Here is a 24,460-nt window from a genome sequence, read left to right on the forward strand (position 1 = left end):
TTAAGGTAGGTTTGAGTCACCCAGCGCTGTCAAAATGAGGTCCTATGTGCCTGACATTTCGACACAGGGAAAAAGGCCTCTATTTTTAAAAGATGCTGTTTCCAGCAGTGTAAAAACCATACAAATGACAGAGACTCTCTATTATTAAAACATTAAAATCTTGTTTAAAAATAATTTCTACAAAGTATGAAAAATGTATCAAAACAATTTCAATTACAGTTTAATGTACAAAAAGAAGACCAAAAATGTTTTTTTTTTTTTTTTCCCATTGGAAAACACTGTTAGACATCTGAGAGGAAAGACGGAAACATGCAGTTACTCGCTGACTGCACATTTCTTAAAAGCTAAAAATATGTTTTAAAATGAGAAATAAAAACAACAATGTGAATTTACAGCCTGCTAGCGGACCACAAATTTGTACATATGCTCCAACTTGTTGATATTTTAGGTTGTTTTTCATTGTTCCAAACTGGAGGGACAGCATTTGCCACCGCAGTTGGGGAACGGTGTTATAAATAGGGTTATGACAGATGCCAAACAGGAAAGGATGCGTTTTTTTTTTTTCTGTAGCGGCTACGTTCATTTCTTGGATGGTAATCATACTCAATGAAGAGTCAAGGCCACAAACATGGTAAGTGCTTCGCTAAAAAAAAAGAGACCAAAATGAGAGAACATTGAAGGACGGTCCACCTGCAGAATAGCGACCGAGCGGAGACCTTTTATTCGCATTCTGGACTCTCGGTCCAACAGCTATATTATGACTTTGGTGTTCAGAGCTTAACGTTAATTTGAATAAAACTTTCGAACTTAGATGGCCAGGGATTCATTATCAACCATGAATTTATGTAAATGAGCATTGTGTGTGCAAAACTAGAAACCGAGGGAATATCGCTGTCCGCATCCCTTTTCCGTACCTATTTATCAATGCTGTTGAAGTCTCACTGCGGATGTGGTCTGGGTGAGACATTATACTGTATTTCACTACATTTACATGCGTGCATGTGGTGGTCTCTTTTCTCCGAAGCAGTGTACAAGTCGAGAGTGAACTAAACTTTTGTAGACATCGTCTGTTTGACGTGGTTTAGTTGTTTAAATATAGAAAATATGTATGTAATATGTATTAAAAAAGTAATGGTGTTGAAAAAATAACTTACAATAGGATTTGAATTCCATTTCTCACAGATAGATAGATAGATAGATAGAGGCTACAGCAACACACACAGTTTGTTTAGGTTGCTTTCTTGCTCCATCCCAGTTCCCAGGATCAGGCAGCATTCCTGATTCATTGATGACTATTGTACTCATGCTATGAATATTTTCATGTTGCACGTGAATGATTTGTATGAAAAAGACCCAAACGTGACCCGCTGTCTCTCAAGAATGTTTGCTGACAAGGTCACTTCAGGCTGCATGTTAGGATTATTTCAAAGGAAAATATTCATCGTGTATTTGGAATGGGTAAATTGAGAGACTCCAGACTGCACATGGAAGTGTCCCGCAAGAGGATTCCAGCTCTTAATGAGATACCTAAATCACATTTTTGTGCCAGGACTCGTGGGCCTTGGAATGTAATAAACTTTGGATCTTTAATTTAGCTGTGAGTAACTGAAGCGTTTTAGTGTCACCGTGGGGGTCTAAGTTCAGGCAGCAGTGCTCCTTCAGGGGAAATGAACTTTTACCACTGGCGCTGGGCAGTGGGGTGAGTTCTGTAAGCGGTGAACCGTGGAGGAGACCCAGCATCTAAACACACGCACACTGAAACCGGAGAATCCGATTCATCATTGACCTCTCCTGTTATAATATAGTGTATTTACTTTGAAATATTTTAGAATAGTGGGGGTGCTGTGGTGCAGTGGGTTTGACCTGTGCTCTCTGGTGGGGCTGGGGTTCGAGTCCAATTTAGGGCGCCTTGTGATGGACTGACATCCCGTCCTGGGTGTGTCCCCTCCCCTTCCAGCCTTGCGCCCAGTGTTGCTCGGTTAGGCTCCGGTTCGCTGCGACCCCGCTTGGGACAAGCGGTTTCAGTCTGTGTGTGTGTGTATTTTAAAATAGTGTTTATTAAATAGTAAAATGAGTAATCACCCGTCGGCCAGATTTTAGAGTTTGTTTGGGATGGTACATTTAGAGGCAGCAGGTGGCGTAGTGGTTCGAGCCACTACATTGACAGTAAAGGATCCAGACTGTAACGCCTTCTCTTGTACCCACGATCAAGGTACTTAGCGCGATTCTTCCAGTTATAATATCCATCTGTGCCAATGAGCAAATAGCTGACAGTAACTTTATATACAAACCAAATGTTGTCAGTTGCTTTGGAGAAATGAATCAGCGAAATGAATAAAAAGTAATAATAGTTTTCTATAAAAAGGCTGGATGGTCACAGTGATTCATGAAACGTGCCGGAGGAGTAGATTATCAGCATTCACCATGTTGTCAGACATGATTACTTTCCTTTGACTGAGCATTAACCTTTTTGTCATGTCTTAATACTCTTATGAAAACTCTGCTTCTAATCTGCTCTTCTTCTGAAGTTCTTGCAAATCAGCTGTTCTCCATTAGCTGTCCCATCTTCCAACAATGAAAAATATTATTGCTGCCCTTGTTTTCGTATACAACTTCTCGACTCTCCAATGGATCTGAGCAGCCCGACTTAGTGTTTTGAATTAATGATGCTCTGGACCTCTGAAAGCATAACTCACACATTAGTTTGTCTCCCTTCCCTTTGTGAAACGAAGAGCTAAAAGCAAGAAATTGTAATTGGTTTTGCCACCAAAGATCATCGAACTCCGAAACTTCAGAAGATCTCGCGCGTGAACATTTTGGGCTGAAGTAGGTGGGCTGGTGTTTCTGACTCCTTTTATTTCATTTTTCTTTGATGTCTTCCTCACTTTCTGTTAAATGCCCTTCTGAACAGAAGATGTGCATTTTGTTTCCTGAGTGGAACAGATTTATTAATAAACACTTTTAAAAAATATGCACGTATGCGTGCTTAATATAATTTTATGCAAACTGGTGGAACCATAGTCCTTCTCAGCTTTCTGCAGTATTCTTTAAACGTGTTCATTTTAATTTTATTCATTCCAATAGTCATTTTCTGTGTATTCAAAAATGTTTAGAAATAACGCAGTCTCTCCTATCATTCACTATGTAAAATGTAATACGTAGAAAAAAAGCCTTCAGTTTTTTTCAGCTTGCTTGTTGATACATGGTTGCGTAGACATTAATTTTCATAATTTTAGGGAACTGAAGGCTGTAATAAATAATTGATAAAAAGTTGTTTGTCTCTGATATGAGAAGGGTATTTTGAATATCAGCCCTGTCACACAAAACACTATCATCTTGAAAGTTATATAAGCAACATTAAACTAAATTATGCCCATTAACAAAGTTTATCTTTTTTCACTCAGCAGAAAGTCAGAGGCCTTATCTTGAATAATAAACATATCTTTTCAACACACTTTCTGTATTGTCATTCCATAAGGCGTTTTTGCTGCTCTGTTCCCCGACTTTCTTTTTTTATCTCCTGTGTGTAACCCATCGCTGTTAGAGGTGGTACTCGGGGGCACATGAACACGACGCACACTTATATGACAGTGTAGTTAAGAGTCTGCACACCTGTGCACTTTTGGCCCAAGGTGTATTTATGGTCAGTGGCATAGTGGACCCTGAAAGGTGTCACTTCGGCATCTTCACGTAGGTAAAGAGAGCAGGTGTAGATGTGGCGTAGTTAATACAAACCTGGCAACCCGACTTAAATAAACACTCAATTTTCTTTAGATAAAATACACTCGTAGCAGAACTTTTCTGGGTTATCAGTAAATGCAGCGGCATTGCTTTATGATGAAATAACTGAATTTCTCTTTTAACTCTCCTCTGAGATGGATGCCACTTTGGAGGAAAACAACTGCTCAGTTAAATTTAAATCCATCCATCCATCCACCCATCCATCCCTCCCTCCCTCCATCCATCCATCCATCCATCGTCAATAACCGCTTGTCCCGAGTGAGGTTGCGGTGAGCCAGAGCCTCATCTGGTAACACGGGGCGCAAGGCCATGGGAGGAGGGTCACACCCTGGACGGGAGGCCAGAATAAATGTAAATGTAAACATTAAGTTTTGTACTTTCGTTTCTATAGCGAGGAACTGCAAGAAAACTGATTTTTAAGAGCTGTCCATGTCAGGATGTTGTGGCACTAATGATTAATGGGTAAAGATCAGTGTAGGATTACTGTGGTAAAAGTCAAAGCTGTAATGTATCGCGAAAGTACAAAGTTAGTCACTTCCCGTTGTCACGGGACAGTGGTGCAGATTAGATGTGCTGTAATATTTTAATGTTCCGGTTTCAGCTTTCCGTGTGCCATGTATGACACCAGGAATATATTTGGAGACACGAAGCAAAAAGTCATTCCTTTTCCCCGAGCACCTGTTCGGTCTCAGTGCTGATTCCATTTTCTGTCACAAGGCACGTGTTCAAAATGATCACCTTGGATACAACGTGACCTTTACAGGCGCTGTAGGTGGTGTTCATGTATAGGTCTGTATACAGTACATGCACAGTATCTTTATAGTGACGTTATGCAGGGAGGACCTCGTGATCCGTCAGCTGGACGGGATGGGATGCAGCTCTACTTTCTTGAGCTTTCGCTCAGGATGGAGGACTGAAAGCCGCAGCCAGCGACTGTGAACATGTGGTTCATTCAGATGTTGCTTCTGCTGTGTTAACTCGGTGCCAAGTGGAGCGACAGTTCCCTCATGGTTTCTGCAGAACACAGCACAGCTTTTTTCCTAGCCTAGAAGTTTTTTTAGGGGTTTGGTGGCAGTATTGGCTTATATCTTTAGCACACACACACAACACACACACAATGTCTACAACCGCTTGTCCCGAGCGGGGTCGCGGCGAACCGGAGCCTAACCCGGCAACACGGGGCGCAAGGCTGAAGGAGGAGGGGACACATCCCAGACTGGATGCCAGTCCCTCGCAAGGCACCCCAAGCAGGATCCGAACCCCAGAACCGCCATATCTTTAGCAAGGAACCAAAAATAAATTGATCAAGTAGTGTCTCCTCCTTGTTTTACTTCATCACTAGTGACATAGTGGTTAAGGTTGTCTTTGTTTAAATCCCCTACTGGTGTAATACCTTCAGTCATGGTAATAACCCTGAGTTGCTCTAGTACAATACCATTGTGTATGAATACGTACATTATAATAAATAGCTTATCAAAAATTCTGACATTGGTCAGAAGTGCCAATCAAATAGTAAAACCTGGTGAATACAGAAGTACCTTCTACAGATCTTTTCCTCCACCTCTTGGCACGGCAAACCTAAAGGCCAACAGGATCCATCCCCTTTGCTCGGTCTTCATCGGCACTATTCTAATCTTAATCTCCGCAGACATGAAGGTCACTCTCTGTCGTTTCTTTCGGTCCATTAACGGAACCGTCATTCCTGCAAACCTTTAATAAAGCCACTGAGCTCATTTAGTCAAGTTACACATTCAACGAGAAAGAGAACGACTGGATCTCAGTGACCTCTGCGTGGCGTAATTGAAATTCTTCAAATCTAATATTCAGGAATGTGATGTTGAAGGCAGACTTTGTATTTTATTACTGAAACTGTGTGTTTTATGTTAAAAAATGAGTTGTAAAGTATGTATTATCACGTCAGTCACGGCAGATTTTGTTAATCATTTGCGTAAAATGTATAAAACAGACTTCAAACAAGACAGCTGGAACATGTCACGTTTATACCACCGGACTGAAGAAAAGCACATTTTATCCTCTTTGACAGAAAAATTAAAATAAAGCAGGAAACTGTTCTGTTTCAACCACCGCTCCAGGTTTTGAATGCAACGGGCTCGACATGTGGGTGATTTGCGACTGACGTTACGTAACTTCCTAAAAGGATAAGAACAGAGGATTTAGAAGTAGGGGTGTTTACCCAGGCTATTTATTCATCACGGGTCAGTCTGGAGTGCTCCTCACCGCAGCACATGGGAGTGAAGGTGCCTCCGCAGAGCACACTTCTGCCACCACTAACCCCTGTTTCCAGCAGTGGTCACCACATCATCCCACAGCCTATCCTAGAAAGTGAAAAAGTCCTATTGTCGTGGCCTCTCGCAAGCAGCACGCCGCGCACGTGTCCCCAGACCGGCTGGCTTTAAGTTCTCGTTTCGAAATAGACTGGAAGCAGACCTTTGACATACTTTTCATATAAAGCAGTTCATTCCTCTCTACTGCAAATGATACAAAAGTAGGGCAATTTTGGGGGAATTATTGACAGGCAACTGCCTACGCCCTCAGCCCTCATATACAGACACTGCTCTACTTATGTAAATTCTACTTATGCAAATCTGGATTTACGTAAAAAATTCCCGACGTACACATTATTTACGAATAGCGCTTTTATTTTACGCAAAACATCTGAAATACGTTAAGCACAATTCGGCGTAACCAGACAAGGCAGGAAGCTGCATCTTCCCAGTTCCTGCGTGTTTTGAGCCACGAACACATCTCCTCTCCTTAGTGTAGTGCATTTTCCCATATTTTTTACCCATTTCAATATCCACGATGCCTGGTGGTAGATGTGCACATGAAGGAAAATGAGAACCGTCTCGCAGATGTACAGCAATCGATTTGGAGACGAAATTGAAAATAATAAGGAAGTACGAAGGTGGACAAAGATTATGGTCTATAGCACGGGAACCAGGTTTAGCCGTATCCACTGTGAATACGACAGTGAAGGATGCTGCGCGTATAAAGGAGCATGCGATGATGAGGAGGGGGAATCCGACACGTAAATTTTGACTTATGTAAGAGGCTGAAGAACGGTCTATTTGCATAAGTCGAGATGTGTCTGTAACATGGTTCTGAGCACATAAACATCACTACAGCAGCCTGTGGAAATACATACCCTTTTCATACAATGGCATTTCAGCCCATTATGAGGTCATTTGACTTCCACAGCTGGTATTTTATAACAGCTTGTATCTAATACTTTGGGATAGAGATAGACAGGCCTATTTGATTTCTCAAACACATTTATTCATTTAGCTGATGCTTTTCTCCAAAGCGACTTACAGCATTGAGGTTACAATTATTTTCCCATTTATACAACTGGGTAATTTTACTAGAGCAATTTAGGGCAAATACCATGCCCAAGGGTACTACAGCTAGAGGTGAGGCTCAAACCTGCAACCTTTGGGTCCAAAGGAGTAGCTCTAGCCACTACACTACCAGTTGTCCTTCATATAGATTTTGTCCTGTAGATGCATCACTCTGGCTATTTTCCAGTTAAATATGAATGAATGAGCTTTATAGTGAACCAATAACACTATAACAAAACCAGCTGTATACTTCTTATGTTCTTATACTTCCTACTTCAGCTCTACCACATGGACAGTTTGAACCAATCACTGACTGGTTGAGGTAAACCTAATATCTAAAATGCAATGGTCATTTCAGCACTTTAATTATTAATAATCAATGTAGCTGACACTTTTCTCCAAAGCATCTTACAGTGTAAAGCTACTTACAGTTCGTTTCTAATTTATACAACTGGTTCATTTTTACTGTGTCGGATCAGGGTAAATACCTTGCTCAAGAGTACTTCAGCAGCTGGGGTGAAAAAGAGTGCCTGTAAAGGCACTGTGCTACATGCTTTGCAGAGTGAAAGACATAGGCAGTGATCTCGTGAACTTTTTTCTTTATATCCTTTACATTTGGATGTTTATTTCAAGGGGGTGCGGTGGCGCAGTGGGTTGGACCGCAGTCCTGCTTTCTGGTGGGTCTGGGGTTCGAGTCCTGCTTGGGGTGCCTTGCGGCGGACTGGCGTCCTGTCCTGGGTGTGTCCCCTTCCCCCTCCGGCCTTACGCCCTGTGTTGCCGGGTAGGCTCCGGTTTCCCGTGACCCCGTGAGGGACAAGCGGTTCTGAGAGTGTGTGTGTTTATTTCAAAGCATCCATAAGCCAAATGATTAAAATGTCTTATGAAAAGGTATTAGGAAAATAAGGCACAAAAGAATTAGGAAAGTCTGCAAAAGCAGAGAAAGCAAAACTAAAATAATCAGAAATCATATTTTCGTTCAAGAACCAATTTTTTTTCAGAAGTAATGTTAATTCCATCTCCTCACAATGACACTTTGCTGAACAGGAAGATTTCATGGAACGAATCAACCCTGTTACGTGAAGGATGGGTGTACTTGAATTTTAGAGAAGTAAGTATCACGCGCTGGAAGGCCTACATTACGCAGCAGTGCTGAACATGCAGTACATTAAATTTGTCATGAATAAGGAAAACTGTTCTTCCAGCTACTGCTCAGCTCCACATCACTCTGGTAAAAAGCGCTCTAAGTAAAACTGAAATGAACTGAAAACATTTTGTTTGCTTTTAATGTCGTGAATGTTCTAGAAATTATTAAAGCTCATACTTTAAAATGCACCTGTGGTCAGAAAGCAGGTAAAAAGAGGCCAAAAACTGAAATTATTTTCATGTTGTATTATTGGCCGCTTACAGAGAGATGGGTCAGTCATCAGTATGACATGACATCGGTACCAGAGAGAGAGTCCCCCTCCCTTTGTTTCGCACGTCCGTCTCGAACCCGAACATAAGAAGTTGGGTTTCCTTCTGCCTGGGCATCCCTGCGGAATTACATTAACCGCAATGTATTTTTTTTGGCTTCTTATAAGGTTGTTATCCCACCTCATGTTGTTCAGATGCTCTTAAACAGCCCTGTTTCTATTTGAGTTGGACTTCGGTTTTAAATGTTGTTTCTTGCTTTTTCTCACCAGATGGGCTGACAATGCAGGGCCCGTGCCGCTGAACTCATACACTCGCGTTCAGGACGTGTTTGTTTATTCCTTTTCTTTAGTTGCTTTTACTTAAGTGTTAGATAACACTAACACTGTGATATAGATATATCAGTGTTAGAGTGACATAAATCGAAAGATTAAACACAGAGTGGGGCGGTTCTCACAGTATTTATTTTTCACTTGAGAGTAGGAATGGACCCGCAACATCCCTCGAGGAGTTACACACTGTTCACGTTACTCTTATTAGTAATTATTTGGCCGATCCCTTTGTCCAAGGTGACCTATACCGTAAGGTTTATGCCGTAAGGTCTCATTTTTTATCCATTACTAGAGAAGGATATTCTTACTGTTTCGATTCAGGGTAAATACCTTCATCAAGGGGCAGAGATATCTGCAGACCTCAAACCTTTGTCCCCTTTTCAGCGTGATGTTATGCTTTCTGTCTCTTTTCCACTGCAATGACAACCGAAGGGATCCTCGGTTTCACTGGTTTAATGATGGCCTTTGCCAGGGAGGGGGAAAAAAAAACAAGCTAAGAAAAATGTTCCAGTCTTTTCTATGACCAGTCGCAGTATTTTCAAGAGATCATTATTTGTGGGCCTTTTTTTTTTTTTTAAAAAAAAGAATGCCCTCTGTAAATTTGCAAGGCTAGGGCTCAAATACATGGAGGTCTTAAAAATTTATATTGAAAATGTTTTTGATCTCGCAGCCCACTGCAAACACTTTCAGCTGTCTGTGCGTCTCCTAGCAACGGCAAACAAAGACGGGGCACATTTCAAGTTTCCCGCGGAGCGCCCGGTCAGACAGCGCCTTTGATCTGGGACAGGGACAAGAGCTGAGTGGGCATTATGGACATTTTTCTTTCTTTCTTTTTTCGAACCCAAAGTGATTCGAAACAGCCAAATCTTCATCTGTCCCAAGACTTGAACGGCCCCTTCCCACAAATCAGCCGTGGCAAAAGAGTTTATTGAACTGTTACAGTTTCGATGAAGTTTTATTTGTTTTTATGTTTCACTCACCTATATGAAAAATGAGAATAAATCACTGTTGCGCGTGCAAGTGTGTGCCTGTGTGTGTGAAAACGGATGGATGAAATCTTGCTAATGGCAAGAACATGCTTGTGTTTTCTACCTCCTATTACAGCTGGCCGGTGCATAAATTAAACATACAGGTCAATTTGGCACGATGAATCGGTAGAGTTTTTTCTCTCTCATAATTACATAGGATTATTTCACCCACATTGAGCTTTGTCTGTGTGTGTGCGTGTGTGTGTGTGCGCGCGTGTGTGTGTGTGTGTGATTTGGGGTACATTCTAAAGTACTTATCTCCTAAGTAACTCTGGGCGCCTGGAGCTCCTCAGACAAATGGCAGAACCGCGGAGGATTTTCGGGGTCATGGGGCGCTCATAGAGCCTTCCTGTTCGGAATTCTACATAAATCGAGGCGCACATTCAAAACGGTTTTTTTGTTTGAAGCTGATGCTGACGGAGCCAGAGCGCTCCCACAGCGGCCCCGCTGAGCCAAGCTGAAATAGCCTCCCCAACATGGCGGGAGACGCCAAGAACGATGAGCGCATCCCTGCGTTACGTTTCACTCCACGTTCTCCGATTTCGAGCCAAAACCCAAAACGCCCTGGAGCGTAACTCAAACAAAGTGCCCATCCCTCGCTGCGATCGTGTAATCCTGTGGGACGGACATTTCCGTCCATCACGCCGATCCGCGAGCGACATGCTGTCCGGGCTAGAGGACGTGGAAACTTGGAAAGTGTCATTGAAACACTGCGGCGTTCACGTCACGTGCGCTCACGACTGACACTCGTTGTGCAGGATCGACGGCGGAATCGCATCGTTGGGCGACTTCTCGGCAGTATTTCCGCAGCAGCTGTAATTAATAGATGTCGGGGCACCGCGTCCTGCTGCTACGTCGCCGAACGTGAAACGCGCTTTATCATGCATGCTCTATGTTGCCTGTCGGTGGTCCAAGCATGCGTGCCACGGGATGCAAATGTCACGATTTTTCCATAAAGAGGACGAGGATCACTTGAAATGACTTGGCGCTCTTGCGTTTCCTCCCCCATGTCTGCTGTCATGAACCCGGACGGTTAGTCTGAGAATTGGGACGCCTCGGCACATGCATATTGCACATGTTTATCATAGGCAGGATCTCATAGCTCTAAGGGACACTTCTCTTCTGTCACCTCACTCAGTTACGGAGTCACTTTTCACGTTAATATGTAAATATGCGAATTTTTAAACCGCGTGATCCTGCGTACGTGCTGTATGAGGTGAGTGATGCGCTGCGAATCGGGGAATTTTTTCTGCCGGTTGGAATTCATAAGCAGACAGGAGCAGAGCCCTCGTCTGAAAAAGCGAGGCTGTGATACAGCATGTTAGCTGACGTTAAGGCCTACGCTCAACTTCCTTCAGCGTGCACCCTGTACGACACATGGGTTGTGTGATTGTGTGTATATGAGCTGCACACGCGCAAACACGCAGCTATTCCGTGTTGTTTTTTTTTTTTTTTTCCCTTTTTTTTGTAAATGTGCAGAAGGAGTGGGGGTGGGGTGGGGGTGGGGGTGGGGGTGGCATGTCTCAGAGCTCTCATTGGGGTTCAGACAGGCTTCCAAAATGTCTGTCTTTGTGTTTTCACCGCGGCACGCTTTTTTTTTTTATTTTTAAAACGGCAAAATCTGTTCAGGGACCCCTTGATTTCTAAACCGTTGGAGGGTGTCATTCGCAGGGAAAAAAAGGGAACAGGAATACCCACCCCCAGTCCTTCTGTAAGAGACTGGCTGCTTTCTGGAGTCCTTGGGGTTGGGGAGGGTGGTGTGTGATGGTTCATCGGTGCGACGTCCCCCAGATCGCTACCGCCCCCCCCCCCCCCCCCCCCCCCGCCACACACACCTCCGCCCCCACCCCGCCTCACCACTCGCCACCACCTACCTCCATATTTGTGCTTTTACCGCTCCGTGCTAACGCTAGCACCTTCGCTAGTACTTGTTTCGTGACTTGAATAGTTGAAAAAGGGAAAAAAAAACAGCATCGATTGTGTGATTCGCTGGTGGAGATGAAGTGTTTGGTGTTACGGAGACACGTACGGAGACGCACCCCCCTCATGGGATGCCTGGTCGCCGGCAAAGCCCGGTGCTGCTTGGCCAGTGAAAGAGCGCTGTTAGCTTAGCAAGGCAGCGCTGTGACGCTTGGTGTAGGGTGGGGCCTGGCTGCAACCGGGGGTTGTCGGGTGTCAAACGGGAGTGCTAGGGACTGCTGGGAGTCAGGGACAGAGAGAGAGCTCTGTCTCAGTGCCGCCTTGGCCTACGAAGGCATCCGGTGCGGTAGCCCTACTTAATGCATCTAGGATGGCGGGGGTGGTGCTCCTGCACCGTGCGGTCCCAAAAGCGGCTGTGACCCTGAACGCTTTCTGTCGGTCGAGGTCGGGCGGCGGTGATGGGGAGGTGGGGGTCAACCACGTTGCGCAATTAAGAACCCCTCGGTACGGCCCACACGCGCGTGGCTTTGCGGACGGAAGTTGTCGTTCTGTCGACCCCCCCACCCGGTGGCTCAGGCTACGCCATGCTCTCTATGGCTTTGAAGAGCCTGTGAGGTCACTTTTCAAATTATTTGGCTGCAACCACACCACGCGCTTGCTTTGCTCGCGCTCAAATCCATTCTCCACACAATGCATTTCAAATCAAAGGAGCATCACCATAACTCGCCTTAGGGGACATTAAGCCATAGAGCATCGCTTTCATGTCTGCTAGCATAGCTCCCGTAAGCTTTGATGTGCGTACTTTTCTAATGCTTTATTAATAGTAACACACTGCCTGGCTCTCGCACCTCTGCCGCCGTCTTGCCCTCCAGTTTCTAATTCGAGTGTTTGGCAGGCGCGTTTGCTCCCGGTGGTGGGAGGCGGTGCGTGCGCCGCGATCAAATCGCCCGTCGGAGAGCGGTGGGCTGGCCAAGGTGCTCGCGCTCATTTTCCGTGATCCAAAGGATGGCGAAGAACGGCCGTCGGCCCCGATCGATCAGCTCCTCGCCCATTAGAACCGAACGTGCCGTGGTGATGTCAGGAGTCTGTTCCGCCCATCTGCCTGTTGTATATGTGCACACAGTGAACATTTCGGAGGCACAGAAGGTGCTGGGATTAGACTAATAAATGTACCCCGCTCCCCCTCCCTGCTCCTGGCCCAGATTTGCAGAGGCCCTGGTTGTAGTTTTTCTGCTCTTCTAATTAGTAATTAAAATGCCTCCGCTCAAAACTAATGACAGAGGGCAAGAGGTCAACATATCGTGTCACGTCTTCCACCACATATATATGTTTATTATAGATATTATACAGTATTAATGTTTATTTTATATAATGTGTATAAAGTATGCAATAAGCATCTTAATAAGTGTCTTTAATGTGTGACATCATCTTACATTGACATATATGTTTTTTTTTGATGGAGTGTCTGTGTGTAATTTTTGTGTGTGTGTGTGTGTATTTGCCCATGCATAATTAAACGTGTCAGTGTGGATGTAAGTCACCAAAAGACAGGAAGTGGGATGTGGTGGAAATGTGAAGTGATTTGTTGTGAATTTTCGTGAAAGGCCCTTATCCCAGAGGAAAGAGTTGCACTCAAAGGAACCGCACCAGTTTTAGCGGAGTTCGCTTGTTTTTTAAAGAACAGGTCGGGATTTCTTTCTCGCCGGGGACCCCTGACCTCTGGTGTATTTGCAGAAGTAAACAACTGCTATTCCGCAGGTCCGAGCCGTATTTTGTCTCTGGCCTGACCCTCGCTTCCTTGATCGGATCTTTTATTGGTCTTAACTGATCCAGGTGGACGTGTTCTCGGAGCATTTGGGGATTTGGAGTGACTTAGGAAATGAGAGGATTGTGGAGCTGCTTCCACAGACAAACAGTTTGCATGACTCGAGCTGTCATCTGGCCACCATTCCCTCAGTCCTCCAATGTCCAACCAGGCTGGCTCCGTTGTTCTGGAACAAAGTTGAGATCATGTCTGAACCTGGACTTTGGTGCTTTTCTGTGTTATTTGCCCAGGAACACATTTGCGCACATGGGCATAACTGGGCATCTCCTACAGCTAGCGCTTGCAAGTTTACACCGTAGGTTTTGGGTTTCTGATTCCATGCCCCATCCTGATGGAAGAGGCTGGAATCTAAACCAGATGGTTGCGTCCGGAATTAAAACCAGGTAGGAGAGCTGGACGGCATGTTTGTTGAGTCGCCTTGAATTTCTTGCTTCTGCATCCTGGCGTCGGTGCTACTGGGAAAGTGTTGGTCCAGTCCCGGTTCATCCACAGCCACCCGGGAAGAGGGGGGCACCTGGCACTTCTCCCTCAGATCTTTGGCAGGATCAATGGTCTGGATCCATCGGAGCAGAATGACCCAGGTCGGCATCAAAGACCCCCCGCTTGAGTCCTGGACACCTGCCGCTGTGCCGGGGTCGTGTAGACCCCCTTCCACGCTGACCGCCAACACCGGCCGGGAACACGGCCGCCGTCTGATCTCCCGTTCCCCTCACCCTGGCCGCCCCCATGCCCGAGGAGGTCAGAGGTCAACCTCATCAGGCTGCGGCGGGGTCAAAGATACACGTGATGAAGGAGTTCATCTTTGTTTTGAGTCTCTTTGAATGAAGTCACTTGTGAACCTTTGGTTTCCATTTCTCCTTTGGCACTGCTGTTTAAAGGATTGAGTAGGTGGGGAAAAGAACAAATAGAGGCCAGACTGGAGGGGTGTTAACGGATCTTGCCCTCTTGACTGCGTGCGCTCCGCCCCGCTCTTCTGCTTTCACTGACCGATACATAAAGCAAACGAATATTCCTTCATGGGTTTATCGTTGTTTTTAAATTTTCGTTATTAGTGTACATACACACTCACATCCACATATTCATGGATGCTTATTAATCCATTACCATCACGCTTCCAAAGTACCAATTATATTCCATGTGTGATGTGTGAGCAGCTGGTGATGTTGATGGTTAGAGCTACTGCCTTTGGATCCAAAGGTCACAGGTTTGATCCTCACCTCCATCTGTAGTACCCTTGAGCAAGGTACTTACCCTTAATTGCTCCAGTAAAGCTACCCAGCTTTATAAATGGGTAAAATAATTGTAAGCTTGCAACTGTTATAACTGTAACCTTAGCACTTTAAGCTGCTTTGGAGAAAAGCATCAGCTAGATGAACAAATTTGAGGGTAGGATATACATTTCTGGAATAAAAAAACTTTGTAGGTAAAAGGACTCAATCACTGTTGAGTTACATCCAGGAGGGGATTTTTAAAATTTTCTACATAATCCCCGTATATATTTTTCCCTCAGTTTTTCTATCTCGGCAGAATCCTGCATGTGAGATATCATATTGCACTGGATACACATATCCAGATATCGATTGCACAGATCTAATCAATATGAACATATATTGATCGCGCTGGGTACGGTGTTAACGTCTCAGCAATTTGTTACGCAAGTCAGTTTCGGATAAATGATCTGCGTTTTTCACATCCGCACATTTTATCTGCTCATTTATCAGAATTCGTTTTATAGAGCCGTGATCGGGCACCAGCAGAACGCCCGTGCACAGGAATAGAGCGGAAAGAACGGGGAGGGAGGAAGAGGGGAAGCAGAAAAAAAGAGAAGGTCTGATGAAATTGGCAGGAGTGGGACGGAGGGGGAGACAGATGGCGCGAAGTCTGCAGCTCTGGCGCAGTGCGCATTGTGCTAAAGTCCTCCTCTCTCTCACCCCGGCAGCTCCAACCGAGCCGATCGCGAGCGAGTCACACTGTTCATCGGATCCGCGGGGATCTCCGCTCCCTCCAAATCCCTGTTTTAAGAAGGAGAAATGGCAGCGTGAGTGTGCGTACGTGTGGACGGCCCGCGCCGTGCCTACATACGTGTGTTTCGCTGTGTGCTCGGGCCCTTTTAGGATGCAGAGGATGCGGGCCGTCAGGAGTCTGAGCGGCGGAGGGCCACAAAGCACAGCGTGTCGCCGAAGTGTAAAATCCCATGACGGGACCCGGTTCGGGAGCACGGAGGGCATTAAGGATGATGCCGGTGTCGGCGGAGCTCTGAAATAAGGAGCTTCTAAATCAGCTCGTGTCTCTTCGGCGCCGCCCCCATCGACATACTTCCTGCCCGCGTGTGTTTATTCAACACAACGTTAGCGCGTGACCAATTAAGGAAATGGAAATATTAATAATGGAAATTAGTGTGTGTTTTTTGAAACCTCCCGTGGGTGGGGTGTCTGGGGGGGGGGAAAGGGGGTGCCGGTTCCTCTCGAGCGGAGGAGCGGGAGAACGGTGCCGCTCGCCGCCCTCCGAGGCCGAACCCCGCCGCCTACGCTACGCGCCGGCCTTCACCCGGCGTCGAGCGCGGACGGCGTCGCAGGGCCGCGTTCGGGTGAGGAGCGCTCTCGCGGCAGCGGCCGGGCGGCCGACTCGGGCGGAGGTGCGGAGGTGCGGAGGGCGGCGTCGTAGCAGCGCAGAGAGCCAAAGGCGCGCCGAGCGTTTCCCAGCAAGCACGGCGCAAACTCGCGTGATGCGAGGCGTGTGCGGCGACATGTGTTCGCGCACGCGCGCGAGGGTTAACCCCGCTCCTGTCCGTCTGTTTCCGCCGACACGCTAATGAATGACTCGTGGGAATATGCGCCAGTGCGAAAGGTCAAGCCAAATGAAATGTGTATCGTTCTTAACTGTTAATTATATTAAAAAAGAACAATCTGTGCAAAAAACGGCTCTCGACTTTGAGATCTCTGCTGATTTTCCTTTCCCTCAAGCTTGTTGGTTTGACACACGCTGCGCTCAGGTAGCGCAGAGAACAACCCGCTTTGCAAGGTCTTTTCGAGAAGAAAAAAGCACATGAAGCAGGATTACAGTATTTTTCAGTATTTATTTTTTTTTTTGCAGACACTTTACAACTTGCCATGTGAACATAATACTTTTGGGCAGCAGGTGGCGTTGTGGTTGGAGCCACCACCGTTCATCCGAAGTGCCCTCGATCAAGGCACTTACCTTACCGTGATATGGTAAAAATTACCATGCTGCACAAGTAGCTAAATCATTGTAAGGAGCTCAGTGTACAAACCAAACGCTGTAAATTGTTTCGGATGAAGATGGCAAACAAATAATTTTTCATAATTCTTTCGGTTTTGCGCGGGATTGATAAATCAGCAATTCAGATTAAGAATCACGTGCAGCTGCTGTTTTAAATGCTGCAGCTTGGAATCGCAGGTGTGAATTCATCATCTGTCACTCGTCAGGGTGCGGCGCGTTCTTTGTCACGGGATCTCGTGCCGTTCCCTTAGACCCACGAACCACCTACTGCTAGATAATACGTCGTTTTACAATCATTCCGCACGAGCGGAACGCAGATGCATATTGCAGGTAATCTTTCAAACGTGTGCGCAAATGAAAGCTACGGCGTCGTCTCCTTATCCCTCAGCAGACCTGTCGGAAAGCCGTTTCTTACAGAAGCCGAGGCGCCTGATGCGCTGAAGAGAAGAGCGCGGGAACTGCAGCACTGAGGCCAAATCAGGCCGTCTGAGCTAGCTGGTCCGGTCAATAGGAGCCAGGCTTGGGGTTACCCACGATGCCACTCCGACTGCTGCTCTCGGGAAGTATCACAGGGTCAGGGCTCCGGATAGGCTGCCGTAAGTCCGGCTGAAGGGACCGGTGCTGGACCGATCGCCACCGGTCTGCTGGGGTTCGACCGCCCCACCACCGCACGGTCACCCTTCGCCGTCCCCCTTCGTGCCCCGTGCCGTCAGGCCGTTTCCCTCGCGGTCCCTCCGACCTGAAGACACCTCTATATCCGAGACGTAGCTGACAAGATGGAGAACTGGCGCTCGCACACTTCTTCTCCCACCCACAAAGACCACGAGAAGATGCTACAGCAGCGGGCTGCTGCATGATGAGATGCAGAGGGCATATTATAGTCTAAAGTAATATGAATAACGCCTGGAGATCTCCTAGCTCATCCATTTCATTAAGCTTGGGCTGTGAATTAAGGGTCACAGCGCTCACACCTCTGCACTGTAGTTTTAAGATTCGGGCGAAATGCAATTTGGAGGAGCCGAGGTCCGGCCTGCCGTATTCACCGCCTCCCAATCTCATGACCACCTCGGCGGGTGGCTTCCCTTTGAGCGCGATCAGACACATTGTCCTTCCCGTAATTGTCTTCTCCGGAGCGGGCTCTCCATTTATCCTTCCCGTCCCTCCTGCCCGGCACAATGCTTCCCTGTAGGAACGTAGACGTTGGCCACGCCCCGCACACAGGAGGCCACAGCGGTTGCGTAATTAAACTAAATTGCGTAGCCGAAGGCGCCGGTTCGCATTCACTCCTTCCAAGCGTGGAATGGGGTGCATGTATGTTTTACATTAATGAGGCCGGCCTGGGAATCGGGGAGGGGCGGCGTTGAGGGGGGGGGTGATAATTGTGGCGCCGAACACTTAGTGAGCTGTAGTGCGGAAATCAATTTCCCCTGTTGCGAAGGGGTGGGCTCGCTGTATCGGGGCTGCGTGCGCGCGGGCGGGCCGCTCCACGCGCGACCGCGGACGCGCCCCGCGTTCGCGCACGTCGGCCCGTCCGCTCGCGCCCCGCTCAAGTTGCACGGTGTTTTTTGGTCTGTCCGTCCATCCGTACGTCCATCCATCCCCTTTCCTTTCAGCCACAGGGGCCTCGTCCTGAGAAACGGGGCAATTTCTGATTGGAAACAGTGCCTGTAATTAGAGTGCGCGCCATTTGTTACCACTTGGCGTTACATTAGTATGCAAAGCTGGCAGTCGCTAATCTCAGGGAAAACGTTTGTTTCCTTAATTGCCCTCTTAGGACAAAAGTGAAGGGGGGAGGCGAATAGAGTGGAATGCCAACGTTTAAGGGGAGGCGAGGGGTCACGGTGCACAGAGGCGCCCGGATCCCGACACCCGGGGACCTCGCTCGCGCTGACCTTCTCTAGCCGGGGGGTCGTCCGCTGCCCTCCGTCCGGCGGTGATGTTGACGATGAACGAGAAACATGAGTTTGACCGTCCCAGAGCGTACAAGATCCGTGGAGGGTTCAAGTGCTCAACCTATTAGTATCAATTAATTTATCTGGTAAATTAAGAACACATTTACAGTGTTCCTCTTCTACCCATTTAAGCAGCTGAGTAATATTCTCCATAAGTACGTCGATTTTGGACACTACAGCAGGAGCAGGATGCAAACCTGGGACCTTTGAGTCCAAGGCGGGGGCTCTAACTACTACGCCACCTGCTGCCCCCATCATGTGAAGCTCCCCTCTAGGGAAACAAGAGTGACGGTACTTACCCCTGTGAACGAAACATGGTAACTGAACGATTAGAACAGCGCCTTCTCCAAGCGGCACATAAAAGAACCACAAGAGTTTAGAACTGGTCTGCAGGTGGAGAGATGAAGGAGAAACTCACACACTTGTCACACAACTTTTAGTGCTTAGCTGATGCCTACATCCAAACTGACGTGCAGTTTTACCAACTTACAGAAGTGCCCTTAGCTCTTAATTCAGATTAAGCACCGCAGCAGAGCAGGGCCCCTCCTGGGACTTGAACCAACAGCCTGTGTCCTTAACCACTTTGCTACCTGCTGCCATCTTCAGTGAACTGCCGCTGCGTTAAAGTTTTGAAGCAAACATTCGTGACGGGATGCAAACAGATAGACGCAACCGAATGCGTTCCTCATTTATATTTTGCTTTCCGAAAATGCAGCCCCCCCTCCCCCCCCACCATCATTATAGATCACCTGCTAAGATGATACAGTTTCATATATTACCAGCTCAGCCATTTTACAGGCGGCAATTAGCTTGTGAAGCACATGTTTCAGTGATGCACCACAGCTGAACAAGGTTTTTTCAGAGTGGGGGATGAGGCTTGTGAACCTGCAGCCCCCCCACTCCCCCCCACATCCTCCTCCTGGCCCCTGGGAATTCTCCACCCATCTTCCTGCCACTGAAGCTCACGTACCACACACACACCCACCCACACACACACACACACACACACACACACACACACCTGCACAAAGCTTTGGATTCCGTAGGTAGCGCCGGGCTTTGACTGGAGTGATGCACGTAGGCATGCGATGCAGCGCCCGTTCTGGCAGGGCCCCCGGCTTCACAGAGCTGATCTATAGCATGCCCCCCACCTCCGCTCACATGTACCCGTTTCCTTTACTAAATAAATCACAGCGATGTAATATATGCAGGGACCCCAGGTGTTCCTGGACGTGAGGCGCACTGTCAGGTGCTCTGCTATTAAATGTGATTTCTCTGTAACGATTAAAACACATTTACACATAAAGTCTAAGAGCCCCTGCCCAGGTTTTCTAAATTGGGCTCAGAATGGTCGGGCTGGGTTGCGGGGGAGACTTTTGAATCCAGCGGTGCTCTGAAGACGTCTTTGAAATCAAGTCTCCATATTAGACATGAGAGGGACTTTGGTAAAAGGAGGAAAGTTTAGAAGAAGTGAGAAGTTCTCCTGAAGGCAGAGTTACATCACGCTTTGGTGGGGATTGCGTGCGTGACGGGCGCCGCTCTGAAGTGGACAGGTGGCCTCCGCAGCGCACCTGAGCACCCTGCAACATCAAGAGGTAAACAAGTTCTAGTTAGCGAATGATGGCAATCCCCCCCCTCCCCCCTCAAATTACGACTTCATTTTGCATCCTGCCTGTTTGGGGTCTTTAGCTGCAGCTGCAGAATGAGAAGACATTCTGACATTGTTTTTCATCTTCAGAGTGGCTATCAAGCATCAAACATTTTCTCCATCCGGGTTCAGCTTCAGCATTTTCTCCGAACAACACGTAAAAAGAGACGCGATGCATATTCATTTTCCTTTCGTTTTCTGACAGTTGCACTCATCAGTGTTTATTTACTCATTTCAGACACACACACACACACACACACACACACACACACTTTCCGACAATTTTGGGAAATATTCTGGGAAATATTTTCCAGTGTGGATGTATAGAAAAGAAACATTTAAGGTGACACTCTTAATCCAGGAAGCAACATGTAAGACTTAGAGTGTGGATCACGAACTGCTTCGTGTTCAGCTGGAACAGCTCGGTTAAAAATATATGAAATTATTAGATAATTATTAGCAATTATTACTTTATTGTGACCATCACATTTGCCTGGGACAAAATCCCTCATTGAAAGAGACACTGAAACTTCCTCCAGCGATTTTTCCTTAAACACTTGACACCATGACCTAAAACAGGAGGAATATTAATCATAAAGAATGCATGGCCATATTTCAACATCATGTGCTCTATGGCACAAAAACATCACTGGGTTCATTTGGCTACCTGCTCTGTTGCATATTAATTTAATAATCATATATCAGGGATCTGACGCACTTTCTATTGATAAGAAAAATAAATATTGTAAAACAATGTCGAAATATAATTACTGATTGACAAAAACTGTTGTCTGTAAGACCTGAAAGTGCCAGAATGCACGCGACTCTAGAGCGTTGTGCTGTTTATGTTGTATATGAATGTGAATAATGCACATGCTGTGTATTTATTGCCCTGGTCATGAAACACTGAGAGGTCCAGGCAGCACTTTTAACTCACCATCTTCTCCGTGTCGCGACCCAACTGGCAGCACAAGGTGGGACTGATCACAGCCACTAGGCTTTTGTCATGATTTTAAATTAAAAGCATCTACTTAGTTTTTTTTCCCCTCATATGTTTGGGAACCAGCCAGGTGTCATGAACATGATTCAAACAGTCGCACTCGTGTCTAAAGTTAACTTTTATGTCTGTTTTTTATTTTTCATGTCTAGCGAAAAGGGGTTATGAAACATCATGGGCTGGTAAAAGCGATTAATTTGATCGCTGGAGATTTGCGCGTGCACGGGGGGTGGGGTTGGGGGTCTTTGCCCCCTCCTTTGGTGTGTGATGGAGGGGGGGGGGGGCGCTGTACCTGTGTGCCGCGCGACGACACGCGAGAAGGTTCCCTTCAAGGTGCGCAGTGTCGTCGTTCCACCGGGTTCCTGATGAACAAGGAAGGAACACAGGAGAGACGCAAACAGCCTGGGGGGCGGGAGGGGGGGGGGGTCGATTTGATCATCTGCATCGATGGAGATATGAGCACGTGCCTCATTAAGAAGACTTTCCACGAGGCACAAAGTATGGCGTGATGTGTCAGGGCGAATCCTGGGGGGGGGGGGCAAGGAGACAAGGCTGTTTAGCTTTCTTTGCGCTGCCAGTTCAGAAAACACGAAACTGGTGTGTGTGTGTGTGTGTGTGTGTGTGTGTGTTCACAGGGAGCCTCACTTCAAAAAACAACTGAGGTGGACAGAGTCGCGCAGCCAAAATCTCTTTCAAAAGCCCCCCCCGTATTAATATCTCAAAATTAATGTCACGTGCCGCACACTTTCGGGGCTCGTTCGTTCTTTCGCTGCTCCTTTCAAGTTCGCTCGTGACTTCGCGCGAGTTTCATGAAAGTTTCTCTGTGTTTCACCCACAACATTTCGGGGTCGCACCAACTAGTAACTTTACAGGACCACCCCGCCCCCCCCCAGTAACAGACTGGTGGAAGTTCTGTACATATGATATTTCACATCGTACTTCGTGACTTTTTAAGAAAAGTCAGTATTGACACGCAAACGTTCACCACGTGGAGGGAATCAATCGATTATTTCACCGAACTTATTAAATAAATAGCGATTTAATTCTTTCCTTTGCGTTTCCATGATTTGCGCAGACAAACGCAAAACGGGCGGCTTCACATCGACTCTGAAGGAGCTCAAATAGTTAATAGCTGTAATTAATAGTTGAGTTTATGTGGTCCTGAATGTGTCGCTAACTCTCTCCCAGAGTTGATTTAACTTTCTCCCAGAGTTACTTTAACGCAGCAGATTTTGCGTTTTGAAAAGATGATTTTTTTTTTCAATATCGTTGCTGAGTTAAAACAGGTTTCTGCGGGGTCTTTGGAGCACATCGTGAAAATATTATTTATTCTGAACGCAGACATGCCGGCTGTCTTATAGTGATGGAATGTGCGGAACATATTTATTCTGTAATTTTACTGTTTGCAAAGGATCACTTCTAACCACATCAAGTATTTACAATAAGAAAATGTGGAACATTCCGAGGTGAACCATGCAATAATTTCATCGTTTACTTTGTTATAACTGATGAGGGAAAAGTGCAGTGACTGGTATAACGTGTTATTATCACTTTATCGGCTTCTGCTTATTTTTTTTCCCCATTGTGTCTCAAGCCCTTTCTTGTACCTCTTTTTTATTTCTCATCTATTTTCAGATCTTTATATCGGGAGAATTAAAAGGGCCTCATACCACACAAAAATGAACGCAAAACTTAGAGAAATTTCTATATCTGGAGTTAAGAAACATTAAATACTTGTTTGTTTTCAAGCCAGGGCGGTTATTTTTGTTTCTGTAATGAAGTGTCCGCTTTCTGTCCTTGACAGAGTAATAAATGTACAGTGTGGTCACATATGTCCCGGGTTAGACACCGTTCACACCTCTGAGAGACACGTTAGCTCAATTACGCATTTTACACTCGCAATTCTGAATCCACAATTATTGTTAGACTGTTGCTCCTAATGATAATATTGATGCCAGATGTTGCTGCAAAACCAGCAATGAAGGTTTGCTTATTTTGACGCAAAAAAAAAATGATAGAACATGTAAGTAAGTAAATAAATAAATAAATAAAAGGATAGAAGTGGATGGGTCACAAACGAAGGGAAAGAGTTGGAACCTTTGGCTTCGCTCCATTACGTTTCTTTACCTGCACCTGATAATCACCTGCATCAAGGCACAGTGTTCATCAATTAGGGATCAGTTCATCAATCAGTGATGCTTGGAAGAGAACGTGAAGAGCCACGCGCTATTGGACACCGACACATATTCATATCTCTGTGGAAATAAGAGATGTGACACTTGTCATTTTAAAACTGGTGCTTGGTGGGCCGTGGGGGGGTAGTGGTAAAGGTGGGCTGCCTATTACTCTGATGCACTTTAGAGCTACTTCAATAATAAAGGTGCAACAGGTGAAATCAGTCCCAGAAGGTGCTAGAAGGACGGAGCAGTGTAGAAAGGGACGAATTAATTACTGCAAAATGTAATATTGTGTGCAATGGCCAAATTAAAACTTACCGTATTTATCCTAGTATATGCATTTAAATACTTACTATATTATTTATAGTAAAATTGTCATCACTTGTTTTACGGTTTTCACACCAGTATAATGTCTTACAAATAAGTGCGTCTCATCTTTTTAAAATGAATTTACACTAGTGAAGCAATCCAGGACCAGACAGAGATAATGAAAGTATGAAAATATATATTTTTCGCAATCTACCTGACTTCGACTCATAACAAATACAAATGTTGCGAATAATTAATTACTTGAATTAATCAAACCACAGTCTGTGGCCCGTGGAGGAAAAAGAGTTTTGTGTGAAGTGTGTTTCGTATGAACGTGATGACTTGTACATTGATATGTTGTGACTTTTTATAAAATTATGCCAGAAATAAACAGGAAACTCGCCCGAAGAATTTCTCCTTAAACGCTGTAGTTTAATTACACGGCTTTTCTGTTCGACACACGCAGTTATTTGGGAGGCTGTTGCCCTGTTCGTTATTGTCTTTACTGATTATTATTAATTT

At 45.9% G+C, this 24,460-nt stretch overlaps 1 long non-coding RNA gene across 1 annotated transcript in view; it reads left to right on the forward strand.

Moving 5' to 3' along the window:
* The first annotated feature begins 577 nt into the window (after positions 1 to 577).
* LOC108922990 (uncharacterized) overlaps positions 578 to 24,460 on the forward strand; it is a 54,385-nt gene continuing 30,502 nt past the window's right edge. The window contains exon 1 of the long non-coding RNA XR_001965174.2: positions 578 to 631. This is a non-coding gene — a long non-coding RNA (uncharacterized LOC108922990). The remainder of the gene's footprint in view (positions 632 to 24,460) is intronic.

This window comes from Scleropages formosus, chromosome 13 (genome assembly GCF_900964775.1).
Source record: "Scleropages formosus chromosome 13, fSclFor1.1, whole genome shotgun sequence".
Taxonomy (NCBI): domain Eukaryota; kingdom Metazoa; phylum Chordata; class Actinopteri; order Osteoglossiformes; family Osteoglossidae; genus Scleropages; species Scleropages formosus.